Source organism: Danio rerio, chromosome 5, assembly GCF_049306965.1.
Source record: "Danio rerio strain Tuebingen ecotype United States chromosome 5, GRCz12tu, whole genome shotgun sequence".
In the NCBI taxonomy this organism is placed as follows: domain Eukaryota; kingdom Metazoa; phylum Chordata; class Actinopteri; order Cypriniformes; family Danionidae; genus Danio; species Danio rerio.
This window is the reverse complement of record NC_133180.1, coordinates 10,864,281-10,879,655: the sequence shown is the minus strand read 5'-3', so window position 1 is coordinate 10,879,655 and position 15,375 is coordinate 10,864,281. Positions and strand designations below refer to the sequence as shown.

The following is a 15,375-nucleotide window of genomic DNA, read 5'->3' as shown; positions in this document are numbered from 1 at the left end:
TGTAGACTGACCAATTTGCAGTTAGCCAAGTAGTGGCAGTCTTGCTTTTCATATTCAAATTAGAGCAACCAATGTTTTTGCAATTGACTTTAAAAAGTTAAAGTTTCCATATATTGAAATTATTCATTATGTTAAATTGTTCTCTGATATCTACATAGTAAGTACGTTCAATAATTCTGCAGAAATGGTTTCACATGCTCATGTATGACCCCAGAATATATCTCTAGAATCAGAATGTCCATATTGACCATATTTGGAATGGTTGTACATATTAATGAGCTCTGCTTTGGCGTTCCCACAGCTCAATGCCTGCTCTCTGACTGAAACATACATACATGCACACAGAGTAATGTACTCTGAATCTTCAAAATTGGCAGTTGATGATGATGTTACACAAGTACACAAGTTCGTTTAAGAACGCATATTGAGAAACAGCTATGGTGTGGCTGGCTTTAGCTTAATTCGTCTCCCTGTATATACCCTTTTCAAAAGTCCCACACTCATAGTTTAACATAAGCTGTGTTTTGACACACTGTGTTTTGGCTGCCGAACTTGACTGACTTAACTAGAACATAGAACATGTTTACACTAGTTTGTATAGTATTCTATGGAAACTTTTTAATGGCATGTGTGATCCAAGCTCAGCATTGAATTACTGCTGTTTACGCACATCTTTAGGGCTGTGACGAGATCTCAGGCTACTAAAATCGCAAGAAGATTTCTTGTTGAGGTGAAAAGTCCTCTTGTGAGTTGTGATGTTATGATGGAGCGTAAGGGTGAATTCCGCACTGAAGATTGGAGACAGTGTTGGATTTGAACCACAAATAAAGTGCTTTGCACATACTTGGCAACCCGGGCTGCCTCTGTGTTGCTTGTCACTTGTTTGCTTAGGCGAGTGTGACGGAACCGTTTTTTTCACCAGAGTTCAAAGGTTGCCGTGTCCAAAAGCAAAGGCTGGTACAACTGCAGCCACACAATATACCCATGTGATAGAATAGCGCTTTAGATTTGCTTAAAGTCATACTCGTCGCAAACACAAATGTAATTAAGATATGTGGAGTATTCCTATTTTAGCATTAATAATTAATAATCTAATTCGCATTATTGAAGTATAGACATGTAAACTCTATAATCAAAGTACTACAGTCGTGTAGGACTTTTAGCCAAGTCGGTAAAGCACCACAGACATTTACAGATAGTGAATTCCTGGACACATACATCTGTCATCGTTTATGTAGTCCGGGAAAAATTGAAGTTTTCTTTTCATTCGGCATGCGGTATCAAATTCCATTACAACAGCTCTCTCCTATCAGTCTATACATGCATCCAGTAGCTCAGAGTTTGTCCTGTTATGAGGGTTTATAGCAAAATATTTTGCAGTGTTTGTATGTCCTTTATGGTAGTGGTCCCCAACCACTGGGCAGCGGACGGATACTGGTCAGTGAACCTATTGCTACCGGGCCACACAAGAAATCATCATTTATTTCTGTTTTATTTATTATTTGGGTCTGAACGATTTTATTATCTTGAAAAATATTTTATTTTGAAAAGTGACCATATTTTTTGGCTACATCTCGGTCATTTGAGCACCAAAATATATAGCATAGCATAGTATCAATTAAAAAAAAAAAATTCATTACAAGTTGATTTAAAAAAAAAAAAAAAAACACTTTTCTTTCAGTTGAATACAAGACTATTTTCCATTCATATATTTCATCATTAAGGATTCCAAAAAATCTCATCCCATCTTATTCTTGTGAATACGATCTTGTGTCTTGTCTCGTGGAGTAGGCATCTCTTCACACCCGAAGTAATCACTCTTCTTAAATGTATTCATTCATTAATTTTCACTCAGCTTAATCCCTTATTTATCAAGGGAATGAATCGCCAACTTATCCAGCATATGTTTTACGCCACGCATGTCCTTCCAGCTGCAACTCAGCACTGGAAAACACCCACACACGCACATTCACATACATACACTACGGCCAATTTAGCTTATTCGATTCACCAAAGACAGGGAAAAGCCCACGAATACCCAGGGAGAACATGCAAACTCCACACAGAAATGCCAGCCAGGATTCAAACCAGCAACTTATCTTAAATGTACATTTATTTTAATGTAATGTGTTGTTCACTGTTCTCCACACATTTCATCTTCTCTAACTGTTTAAGCAAATGGCGCAAATTAGAAAAAGGATGCTAAAGGCACTTGCACAAACTCAATAGTTTACATTTTATGCAAAATCAAAAAGATTTATTTTAAATTAAAGATTAAAAAAGAAGCACTTGAAAACACTTAATTGAAGAGTTCGCCCTTAGTTAATGATTGATTATAGAGCGTATTTAGCATGCTATCCTGGAAGATAGCCCTGAACTCGTGAGATCCTCGCCCTGTTGCAGGGCGAGAGGGAAGTCCGAGTTCAGGTAGGTCTCGAGAACTCCCCTACTTGATAATGTTGAAAGTAGATCAAAATGCTATGAAGTGTCTATGCTGTCAATTTAAATGTCAATTTGCTTATGTTACATGTTTTTGGTCTGTGGGAGGAAACCGGAGAGCCCAGTGAAAACACACGCAAACACAAGGAGAACATGCAAACTCCACACAGAAATGCCGACCTGGCCAGGTAGCGTCCGAGCCGGTGACATTATGCAGTGCGGCCGTGGTGCTAAACACTAAGCCTCCGTGCTGCCCTGACAAGGAAATGGGAGGAGTAGGGGTGGAAGGGGGGATTCTTCAAGATGAAGATGGCTGAAGTAAGATACTCTGGTTATTTATAGTTGATAAGGACTGTTTCTCAATTCCAAGAACGCAAAGAACGGACTTGCGTTCTTGTGGAGACCAGTCTTGCCCACGAACTCAGGAGACCACGAGGGCAGAGAACGCGTCCTTTGAGAAATGGGATGCTGCGTTCTTCCTGATGGTCACGTGACCTTCACGCGTTTTAAATGGTAAATTATTTAAAGATTACAGCACTCATACAACGATTTATTGTTTTTCCCCTCTTCAAAATATATACATTGCATAAACACATTATAAATATACTCTGCACAATATAAATAAAACTAATTTTAATACGAATTTCAGCAAACAAACACCCTTAATGTGTTTATTCCTTTATTAAGATATTCATGTTAAGGTTTACTTTCAGTCTCATTTAGAGACACTCCTGAGGTAAATTAGTTAAATCTCTGAACTTTAATAATAAATCTAGATTAAATGCTGCGCTTCCCACCTCCAGTCGCAATGACTTCTGGGACTTCCAGAGCGAGTTCGGTGCTCAAGTCTGCATCAGTGCATCCTCAATACCAAGATCACATCCGGGAAGTTTCACGCGTCCTTCGTTCTTGCGGTCTTGAGTATTGGAACTGAACTTAGGCAGCTGATGATGTTGCACGAGAACACGAGGACGCAAGACCGCTGAAGAACGCATATTGAGAAACAGCCAAGGAGTCGTCTGATTGGTAAATCAGTGTTAGGTAATGTGGACCAGGTGCTATCAAGCATACGCGCGTGCTCCTCTCGAAATTAGTTTATAAATAAACTTCACTTAAAATTCCAGCATTTTCAAGGATTTCCAGCACCCGTAAAAAAAAAAAAAAAAAAACACATTGGAAAACACCCACCTTACTCTTAACAGTCCTTTCTCATGATATCCCACAGCAACTTCACTAACAGAAGATTAGCCTGATTTCCCATCCAAGCTTCCTGAAAAACCAAGAATAAAATTTCTATTTAATTCCACTGCAACTAAAGCTTGGTGTTACTTACAGGACTATCCAATTATCAGATATTTTTTCCTGTCTTTCATCTCCTCTTGTACTCTTTTGGCTTTTGGCTGTCTCACTCACACATTTTTTTATTTATTAGATTACAGTGCCGCTTGGGTAATTTGGATGAGAGGTCCACTATGATGAAATCAGACACACTCATTGACTTTCTACTGTTGCTCCAGCTTCCCTTTTATATCAGACATTCAGTCGTGATGCTCCTCGCAGTCTGTCTCTCCGTCTCGCTCTTATTTGAACCCTTAATTCAGCAAACACTGAAACACATTGAGTGGGAGAGACAGCCGATGAATCCATCAGTCAAGTTTCTTGCTGTGCATTTATGAGGTTTCGGTGCAGGGAAAAAGTGAGCGGGATACATCTTAAAGTCAACCCAACAAATTAAATTCAAATGAGACTTTCTGACATGTCAGCCCACTCTTTGGGTGAAAGGGCCATGGTTTATTTTTTTACGCCTGCTAGATTGAGTCTTATTTGAAAACATTTCTGTGTCTGTCACCTCTGTCTTCGCTTTGCCACTTCATCCAAGCTTTTATTTCATTTCGTGTCCTTTGTGAATTAGCCATTGAAATGAAATGAGCTAGCAGGAGTGGTAATTAGCATAACACTTTTGTACTTTCAAATAGGAAGGTTTCTAATTGGTCGAATTTGAAATTATAATTTTAGAACACCCAAGTATCCATATCAAAACAACTCCTAGAGTACTGGATATAGCAATGCCATTGCAACCGCTTAGAAAACCTTTGCGAGATTGTTTGAGAGATCATTTACAGAATTATTTTTAGTTTTATTACAGAAACATTGTTTAAATGTTTAAACCAGTGGCTACTGGTAGTAAAAACATGGTGCATTTTGTAGTTATTACTACAGTTTTTAGTATTTTAATTTACTTTAGTACAGCTATCAGTTAACCACTCCCATTGTTTTTAAAGCATTTTTTTTAAAGGTGAGTAATCCCATTTATTTAAAATCATTAAGTAAACCAACTGTGAATAAATTATAAAAATAAGTTAAGTAAACTTAATAGTTCCAAGTTATGAGATTATGCACTTTTTTTTAAAGGTTCAGGAAAACTTCGAGTACTTTTTTGAGATTTAAACAGATGTGTGCAATCCAGGCTCATTCTGAAAACGCAGTCCAGCGGGCGTTTCTGGAGACCATGAAATACGTCCCGGGAGATACGTATTTGTGCAGTTTTTGTTTTCGCGAATCCGCGAGAGGCCGCTGTGTGCGCTTTTTCGTATCTCGAACGTCTCTCACGAGTGCCGTTCGCGCCCGCGCTGTTCTCGCGTCAACCCACCAGAAGCCGCTGTCTGACTGACCGAATGATTGACTGCGTGACCGGCCAATCGGCTGACCCACCCTCCTCCTTCCCTGAACCCAACCAGTTTTACCGATAGACCCGCCCGCCCGTTCACTTCCTTAAACCCGAGCAACAATTTAGAAAAGCCGTCTAGAAAAAGAAAAACCCTCGTCTGTTTTTCGGATTTCACCGTGTTCTCACCCTGTTATGAACTCGTTCGCTTTATTTTTTTGGATTCTGTTTTTGTCTTACCTGGTTTCTGGAACCGAACGCCTTTGTCAACTCCTCCTCTCTGCATATAAAGTCCGCCGACGCACACGATGTGCTGACTCAAACTGACTGTAGCGGGAAAGCCCTTCACACGGAGGTAAGCGGTCAGCTGGCAAGCGCGAAAGGGAACAGCGTCACACCCCCCCCGTAGCGTTCGCTTAAAAAAATGAAATGCAGCCATATGTACCTCCCGGGATGTATTTCGCAGCCTCCAGAAACGTCCACTGGACTACGTTTTCAGAATGAGCCTGGGTTGGATATGTGTGTGTTGGGCATCAGTTAAGACAACGTTAGCACCTGCCAGTTTTAACTGTGGAGAAAACTGGATAATTTTGTTTTTTTTTCAGCTAATTTCATCTTCCGGGTTTAAAATCATTTTTGGGGCGGGATCAAAATCGGCGACTTAGCCCAAAACTGCAAGTGGAGTGATGACGTGTCGGTTTCTCATTATTATTCATAGCAGAGTGTTCTTATCCTATGAGAAGACCCTGCTTCTTAATTATTCTAGAGACCGCGTGCTTTCCGAAGCCAAAGCCGTCCTGCCAAGCTGTGAGGCCCAATGACTGGGTGAGACACGGATCGTATGTGTTTATTTCCATGATCCACAGGGTTTGTTGCATGTTTTTTTTCCTGCGGTGCTATAGGCCCGATACAGCAAAGCTGTTGGTTTGCAGTAAGCATTTTTATCGGAAGAGCTGTACGAGAATTGGAGAATGGCAATTCTCCACAAGTAGCACAGGCTCATTCTGAAAACGTAGCCCTATATACATTTCTGGAGATCAAGAATTAAGTAGCTAGAAGTATGTATGGCTGCATTTCGTATTTAAAATGTACGCTACAGTGCAGTATGACGCTGATCCTTACTGCGCTTAACAGCTGACCGCTTACCTCCCTATGGACGGCTTTCCTACTGCTACTAGTTTGTCCAGTAACTTGCCATGTACGTCGACAGACTTGAGATGTAGAAAGGTGTTGACCACGATAACAAGATTCGTGTCCGGCAAAGAACAATTCCAGAAAGCAGGTAAGCTAAAGACAGAAGCCAAAAAATAAAATAAACAAGTAAATAACGGTGAGAATGTGGTAAAGTCTGAAAAATGTGGTAAAAACGAGGTGACGGCCTTCTTTTTCTGGATTGCTTTTCAAAACACTGTTGGTTGGGTTAAGGGAAATGGGTGGGCTGGTCAACCGGTGCTTTTTAAAACACTATCAGGTGGGTTTAGGGAAGGACGAGGGTGGGTCAGTTGATCTGTCTGTCAGTCAGTCATTTGCATGGTGGATTTACGCGAGTACAGCAGGCGTGAATGGCACTTGCAAGAGAAATTTGAGATCTCAAAAAGCGTACACAGCGGCCTTTAGTGGATTCGCAAATACAAAAACTGCTAAATAAAATAAAACCTCCTGGGATGTATTTGGCGCTCTCCAGAAATGTATATAGTGGTATGTTTTCAAAAAGAGCCTAGGTTGAACACTTCAACACCCATATGCTCAAACCAATGGTTTCCTAAAAAGTTCCTCGTAAGTATGGATATGAATAAATCAGCAGCTCTGTGACGCAGAAGTAGGAAGTGGAAAGTAGAAGCGAGTAAGCCATAAAAACATAAATGAGAAAGCACAGAGAAACAGAGGAGCGTATAATGGTTTCAACACTCACAGTTAAAAAAAAAAAAAAAAAAACTCTCATGTGTTGAATTGTACAAGCGTGCAAAACATTTAAGGAGAGTTCAGAGCATTACAGGCCGCTTAGTGTTTCAAATGCTGCACTGTTACAGCCGGCTGTAAAACGCTACATGAGCCTAACATGAGCCGTTAGGGCTTCAGCTGCTAAAACTAGCCGTCTGTGACATTGAAATATTAAGTGAAATGAAGCAGTCTTTATGAGTCTTAGTAAAAAGAGTGACTGCCTCACTAAAAAGACCACTGGCTGGGAAAACACAAACATGGAGTTCAATTATTCCCTTGAGATTGCAGTGAAACCAGGAGAAAATGTACAGTTGCTCAAGAATTGCTGTACTTAAACATAACAGTTTTTCACGTCTGTCTCCGTGTTTACATTGAAAAACAACAGAAAAGCGTTCTGTGCACATCAAAATAAACCCAGGAGTTCATGAATAGTTCAAAATGGGTTAATGATAATGTGCCCCTCCAAGTAAAGTCATGACATTTGCATGCATTTACAGGCCATGAGTTTATGTTGGATACATTTAGCTTAACCTAAAGTGTTAATTAATGCATTAATTAACAAGCATTTACTAAAAGGTTTCTGCAGACTTCACAAAGTCCAATTAAGACATTTTAAGACCTTTTTATAACCAGCCTGGTTGGACTTTTACTTGGCATATCAAAAAGAAATTCAAATGAGTTACTTCTTTGCCACATATTTGAAATAATGTACTGTCTCGGTAATGGTGTCAACAAGCAAATCCTAGTTGTATACATTCAAATATGTTTTTCAACGTAGCTTTCTTTAAGAATAAAAAGTGGACAAGCTTTATAAAACTAATATTAAATAAATAAAATGTATGCACATCTCCAGGTCAGTGTCCTCACCATATGAAAACTATAAAAAAAATGGAGAATTTTTAAACAAATGTTGATCCAAGAGCCAATCACACAGTAGAAGAGTGCAACAATGGGAATCTAGAAGTGTGCAGATATTAGAGATTAAGGCTGGGCGATTTGGCCTAAAATCAAAATATCAATTAATTGAACATTTTAACTCGATTACGAATAATTAACGATTATCTTATTCATTTATTTATTTATTTATTTTGCCCTGAGAGTTCACTGATAAGATTTGTACAGTAAATATGCTTACATATTACAAGTGAGAGATTTTGAAAGAAGGCTGCATTACTTTTATTCATTCATTCATTTTCTTGTCGGCTTAGTCCCTTTATTAATCCGGGGTCGCCACAGCAGAATGAACCGCCAACTTATCCAGCAAGTTTTTTACGCAGCGGATGCCCTTCCAGCCCATCTGGGAAACATGCACACACACACATTCACACACACACACTCCGGACAATTTAGCTTACCCAATTCAACTGTACCACATGTCTTTGGACTGTGGGGGAAACCGGAGCACCCGGAGGAAACCCACGCGAAGGCAGGGAGAACATGCAAACTCTGCCACTGCCTTGCCTGCATTACTTTTAATTACAATTAAAATAATTGAAGTACACACACTATTAACTTTGATTATTTATTGAACATCAACATTGAACAACTGAAATTAAAATACACATAGCCTAAAACAAAGAATCTCTGTTTTCTTAGAAAAAAGTGAAAATAAATAAATAGCATTTTTGGATATTAAAAGTTGAAAAGCAGCAGCATCTCTTCTAAATAAAATAACTCTTGCATGTCCTGTAAATAATATTAAAAACGGTGCATTTCCTAAATGTTTTGTAAACAAATATTTTAATGTAAATAATGATTTTATTGTAAGAGAAAATCTGCCATCACAAGGCATCTCTGGCGCAGCTTCCAATCATCGTCAATGTAGTGTAAACGAGCAATGTGTAGTTACATTTTTTGAGAGGTGTGCGGGTATGCGACCACAAAAAGGCTGTGCCGGACCATACATGTATAGAAGTATAAATCAGCCTAAACAGAGCAGGGTCACGTGACTCCACACATGGTAGGTAAAATAATTGAAAAAATTGACCTGGAAAAAATTACATCGATTGCAGGTTCTAAATGTCGATTTCAATTACTTTTTGATTAATCGCCCAGCCTGACTGAAGATGTACTGAAATTTCAGCCATAAAAAATGTATCGACTGAATATGTTATGCCATTTAATGGACCCAGTCATTTTTGTGGCTTCAGTCATTGTTGGGCTATTTTTTTAAATCTGGAAACACTAACAGCTAATATCGAAATATATATCATTGTATGTGCCATCAGTCCACCTCTTCTTTTCTCGTTTCTTTCTTTAAATAAGTGGGATTTGAACACAAGTAACATAAGACAGTCCCGTGATGTCGTTTCGAAAATGTTTAAAAACAACTGAACTGAACTACATTACACGGTCAAATAAACTGTCTTGCTTCCATCTTCATGACACAACTTCTTCCTTCCCGGAATTGGCATCATACTTTATAATAAAATTAAATTACTTAGTACAATATTTTTAGCTTTTCAACAAGTTTTTCTTTTCACATATTATTAATTTAACATAAAAAACAATGAACTTATTGCTCTTATTATCGTTAACGTTCAACATGGAAAATAAGTATCGAGATTGCATTTTTTCCATATCGCCCAGACCTAATGAAGTGTCCTGAGTTGTAGCTGGGCAATGCCGACTTGCGGCGCTGGTGTGCGCACCCTGATATTAACCTATAATTCTAAAATGCATGGCGCTGCATGGTGTGGCGCATCCAATGTGCGACCCCCTTTACGATGGTCTTGCTGTGGACACTTACAACACTTTTTGCATCCCTGTTGGAACTCACACTGCTAGCGATCGAAGATTTAGGTCAATTTGTCAAGCTAAACGCATTTTGTACTGAACAGGAGAGACAAAGGTAATTAACTGACAATGGTCTACAGCCAATTAAGATGCACAGCACAATGCGGTGTAAAAAAAATAATAATAAAAATGAGTGTAACCCCGCCGATCCTACACCATCCAGTGCGCTGCGACTTCCTGCATACGAGTTGGTTGCTCTAACAAGGAGGCTAAACAATGTGGCCACTAGCGTCCGTCGCTAGAGCACCTTTAGAGGTCAGAGGAGTGAGGTTTACCTGCACAGCACTTTACTAGCTGGCCAACATTACATAAGCATGTCAAATTTAACTAAAAGAAATCTTCGAAACTGCGAGGCCGCGAAAGGTGTACTGCATGATCGCGAGGGACCACTGTACTGCTAATTGTAAAGTGGTAACATCAACTCTTATGCTGACTCTTTTCTTTCTGGCCCTGCTCTTTCAGTCTCAAAAAACCCTAAAATCTCAAATTAGACAGATTCATGAAAAAAAAAAAAAAAAAAAACGCTGTTTTTGCCTGCAGTCTCTCTCTTTAATTCATCTAAAAACACAGAAGGTCAAGAGGGCAGATGACGCTCGGCTGTAATCACACACACGCTAACAAGAGAACGGGGGAATTAATGTTAGAGCTGGATTTTCTCACCTTCCCTTTTACGTTTTCTCTTCTGGCTGATGAAAGATTTACGTGAACGGAGTGCACAAGATATATTTGGAGACAGATGGGTTGTGAGTGCACGTGTGTGTGTGTGTGTGTGTGTGTGTGTGTGTGTGTGTGTGTGTGTGTGTGTGTGTGTGTTTTCGCTCTTCATCTGCTGAGATTAAGGAGACGAAGGGAAGTTTTGAAGTGCGGAAACCCTGAGAGGATTCAGATTCATCAATTGCGAGTGATTTTTTTCATGCAAACTTTGATGATTCTGTGTATGTTTAACAGTACGCTGGGTAAAAGTTACGTCTTTTATCTTTGCCCATTTAATCAATAGTTATGATTAAAGCTTCACTTGTGAGATAATGCAAAAACATTTATATTTTCTTTATGCATTGTAAGCCAAACACCCCTGTAGATGGCTGTGATGAGCACATAAAAAGCTACAATTTTAATAAAAATTTGACAACTTGAGAAAAAAACTTTGCATTTTGAAGGTCATTTTTAATTAAACTAATTATTTAAATGTTTTTGGATAATATCTCAAAAAGCATCTAATCTAAAATATTATTTTAGCACTGCATTCAACATTTAAGTGCGGTTTATTTCTAAACTAATTTCGAGAGGATCACGTGCTTATAATCAACACAGCAGGCACCTCATTAGCTCTGTAATCTGCTCTATTAGATGATTACGGAAGCATTATAAATAACCAAAGTTTTTCACTCCAGTTATCTTCGTCTTGAAGTCCTCCCCCCTCCCCTCCTTTTTTTACGATAGGGCAACACGGTGGCCCAGTGGCTAGCACTGTTGCCTCACAGCAAGAACACCACTGGTCCAACCTCCTATCGGGTTGGCGTTTCTGTGCATTTCTATTATCTCCCCGTGTTCGCGTGGGTTTCCCCCGGGTTCCCTGGTTTCCTCCCACTGTCCAAAAAACATACACCATAGCCAATCAACAACCTTAGTTTACACTTCTTACATGGTGACTAGCGGGGTAATTTTCAAGACCTACCTCAACTTGAACTACCCTCTCGCCCTTCTAACGGGAGGGAGCCCCGGGCTTGAGTATATTTTGAGCTCAGGGCTCTCTTCTGAGAGAGCATGCCAATTACGATCTATTAATTATCAGCTTAGTGTGAACTCTTGAAAGGAAACTTTTTAACAAAGCAAAATCCTGAGTAAATTTAACTCAGTTTAGATAGTATTTGGTCCCTCTCTAAATTGAGTTAAAGTTATTCAAGTTCATGAGACAATGAAAGGATTAATCAGGTGATCATTGAGCACTGATGATGAACACTTGCTGTTAATAAACAGAAACACAGAAGAGAAACACAAAACTACAACTGACTTCAGTCACAGCCTTAGATTAAATCAGATAAAATATAGTACATTGAATCTCTCAAAATCTCAGCAAAGTATCATTACCTATTACCAACCTGTTTGCCCTCATTTAAAGAGTAAATTTTGCTGTGAATGAATTATAGATGAGAATAAATCAATAACTACTATAAAATGCTGTTCAAATCACTTGTGTGCTATATTTCAAATCTTCTGAACTCACATGAACGTGAAATAGTACATCTGGTTTTATATAGGTTTGTAATTAAACAAGATATTAGTGAGTGTTCTCAGGATTTTAACTATTCCTTTAGCTATTAAAAGCCAAATGATTTCAACCTTCATCTAGTCCATCCACTGTTTTAAAGACAGACGAGGTTCACCTTGATAAATATTTAACATGGCAATCTCACGCTGATGGAATCATTCAATTTGTCATTGTGAGCAGGGCTTTGTGAGAGACAATGAAATGCTTTCCTCAGTTTATTATAGTAACACATCCTGTGCAAAACTGAGCTATAACCAAATAGCACTTCATTTTATAGTATATCTTTTAATATTGGCATAAGCACTGTCTGTGCAAGTAAAGTCTTTAGCTTTGATTATGAAATATATTTGTCAATGCATTTTAATATGCTTCTGCAATGTCACAGCATTGATTTCCACCCAGAGATGTATTAATATTTCAATAAAAAACTTAGACATAATTAAAAGATCTTGTATTGAGGATGGAAGATTCAAACCACTGCACAAAGTCTTTCCCAGCACATCACAAAGATTCTCAATAGGGTTAAGTTCTGGATTTTGCAGTGGCCAATCCATGCATACAAATTATGTCTCAAGCACCCTGAACCACTCTTTCACAACTGAACCTGATGTATCCTGGCATAGTCATCTTGAAATATACTTGTACCATCGCGGGAAAAAAAATCCATTGATGGAAAAATCTGGTCATTCAGAATATTCAGCTGACCTCATTCTTTGGGCACACAATATTGTTGAGCCTACACCTGTCCAACTGCAGGATCCCCATCCTTGCACGTTAGGAGCTAAGACTGCTTTTGAAAGGGCTTCTGCCAAAATGCAGAATCAGAACTTTTCTAAATCCTGAATCAATATCAGAGTTACTTTTGCACGCTGGAGGGAAATGTTGTTAAGCAGTTCAAAACAATCTTAAGGGAGACACCACGGCTGAAGAATTACTTTAACAGAGGTCTGTTTTAAAAACTATTTTAGTCACGCAAAGCTTATGTCGATTGTGTTCTTTTTTATGAATGGCTTTATATGCACGGAAGTGTTTTTCAGCCACTGAAAATGTCTGGCAAGAAATCAACTATTTTCAAGTTCAAGCATTTATTTAGTTGTTTACAGTTTTTCTCGATTGCTTTGATGCAGCCTTCAGCTAAAAACTCCACATTTTCAAAACAGTTAACACACAGGCCTAAACAGCGGCACTCATGATCAAAATGACACATTTAGCTTGCAAAAGGCACATATCGCGTCAAAACATTTAAAATATGCAATAAAAGCTAGTTTTACCTTTAAACAACACAACTTTCAAACAAGTATATGAGGTCTTTCAATTAATCATTACACAATGGACAACAAAATAGAAAATATAGAACTCAGTGTGAATCAGTGCACCATTGCTTGCCATTGTAACCTATTGCCAATGCCATTTGTTGTCTTTCTATTTGGACTGTCAAATTTGCCTTTTTGCAAAGAGTTGGATCCAGAATAAGAAATGCTTTGACTAAATATATATTGAATTCATTAAGTTTTTCAAACTGTGGCTGAAAACTTAAATACTGTAAAAACAAAAAAAAAAAACAGACAAAAGTAATAAAATACTGTAAATATTAGAGAAAACATGTAAATCTATATACAGTCAAATCTATTGATAGTACATAGCCACTATTGACCTCCTCTATCCATGCTGGCATAGAACAACGCAGACCTTCCACCGTTTCTATAAGGTTTGCAGACTGATTGCTAATTGAAGATTCGTGTAAAGGATTGTCAAACCGGTGCTTCAGTGAATTCATACTGATTTTGGTAGTTTCTAATGGTTAGGAATAGATGGTTCCTGTTTGTTTACCATAACTAAAACAATGGAGTTTGGACTGCTTGAAAATGGTGGGGAAAATGTGTCAACACAATGAGAAAGGGTTTACACATTTGCAAGACCTGTCTTCTGCTCTGCTGGGATAGTGATAATGAAAATGAAATGGAACCTACTTTCTTTAACCAGGCCAAAGCAAACGAGAAAAACTGTAAGTGTATCAGCGAGCACAATTGAAAGTAAAGTCACTAGTTGTCTTGACGTCAGTGTGATGTAAAACAATGATATTTCTATTTTAAGCACTTCTATTTTTATCTGATTTCTGTTTATTTGAATAACAAAACAGAAGTAAATAGTGCTTATCCGCTTAACCAGCTTTACCGAGATGAAGTCTCATTTATATTCGCACATTCGTTCATTTTTGAACAGTGACAACCTGTGATGTGCTCCCACTCTAACGTTAATTTCAATATTAGTTCTAAAATAGTGTGTATAGTATGACTTGATTGAATAAAAAATATTAAAATTAAATAAAAAATAAAAATTATAGTCAATGGATGATTATATGGTTTCACTATTTAGAATTTGCAAACAATACTTTTCTGAAATTATATTATTTAGGAGAAAGTCTGAATATAAAACCAACTTTACCCCAATGCCACTTTTGTGGAAATATAATTCTTGCACCCGCTGGCCTGTCAACAACTGGACAAAGTGTGTGTTTCCATCAGGGTTAGGTTAATAGATTACCATTGTCGATGACGGACAGACATCATGATGCTGAGCCGGCATCGCAATCCTCTGCCCCACCCCCGTCGCAGAAGCAACCAATTCACGGAAAATACATACTCGGGCCCCGTTTACACTAATACATCTCGGGCCCGCTGACTCCGATCACATAACCCCAGAGAGCAGTGCATGTCAGACAGTTTATCAAGGATGTACTGCTGGATTTCATCTCACTATGGTTGTTAAATGTGATATTTAATTAATCTTGTCTGTATCTAATGACTCTTCTGTCTTTTGAATCTATCAGGTAACGTGTCTCAGTGTCAGTACACTGCTTCAATCTTCCGCTTTCATGCTTGTAATGAAATTTTAGTGAAAACGTCAGATACTGTTGGTAGGTTCCTTTGTTTGTCGACACCCTTATAATGACACAAATAACTTAATTGCCTATTCATACCAGACTCCCGTGGAAAAAAAGTGATTGACAGGTGATTTGGTTGTAGGCCAAACAAAGACCATACTGGTCAGGTAGTTGAAACGGTAGGCTTCAAATAATTTGTTTATTATAAATTCATTAATTATTCACGCTTACAACGATGATGCCATTGTACATCGTCGTGTTTTACATTAGACATCGTACAATGCCAAATTGGTCGATATTACCCGACCATAGTCTCCATGGAGTTTTCTAACTGGTGAATGATCTAGTGTTATATAAGGTTGTCTATCCTCATTATATCGT

The 15,375-nt window shown here is 38.3% G+C and overlaps 1 long non-coding RNA gene across 5 annotated transcripts in view; it reads right to left on the bottom strand.

The window, feature by feature from the left end:
* LOC141385756 (uncharacterized) overlaps positions 1–15,375 on the bottom strand; it is a 227,233-nt gene that overhangs the window by 201,568 nt on the left and 10,290 nt on the right. For all 5 annotated transcript variants that reach the window (XR_012406724.1, XR_012406723.1, XR_012406721.1 and 2 more), the window contains exon 2: positions 3,628–3,709. This is a non-coding gene — a long non-coding RNA (uncharacterized lncRNA). The remainder of the gene's footprint in view (positions 1–3,627; positions 3,710–15,375) is intronic.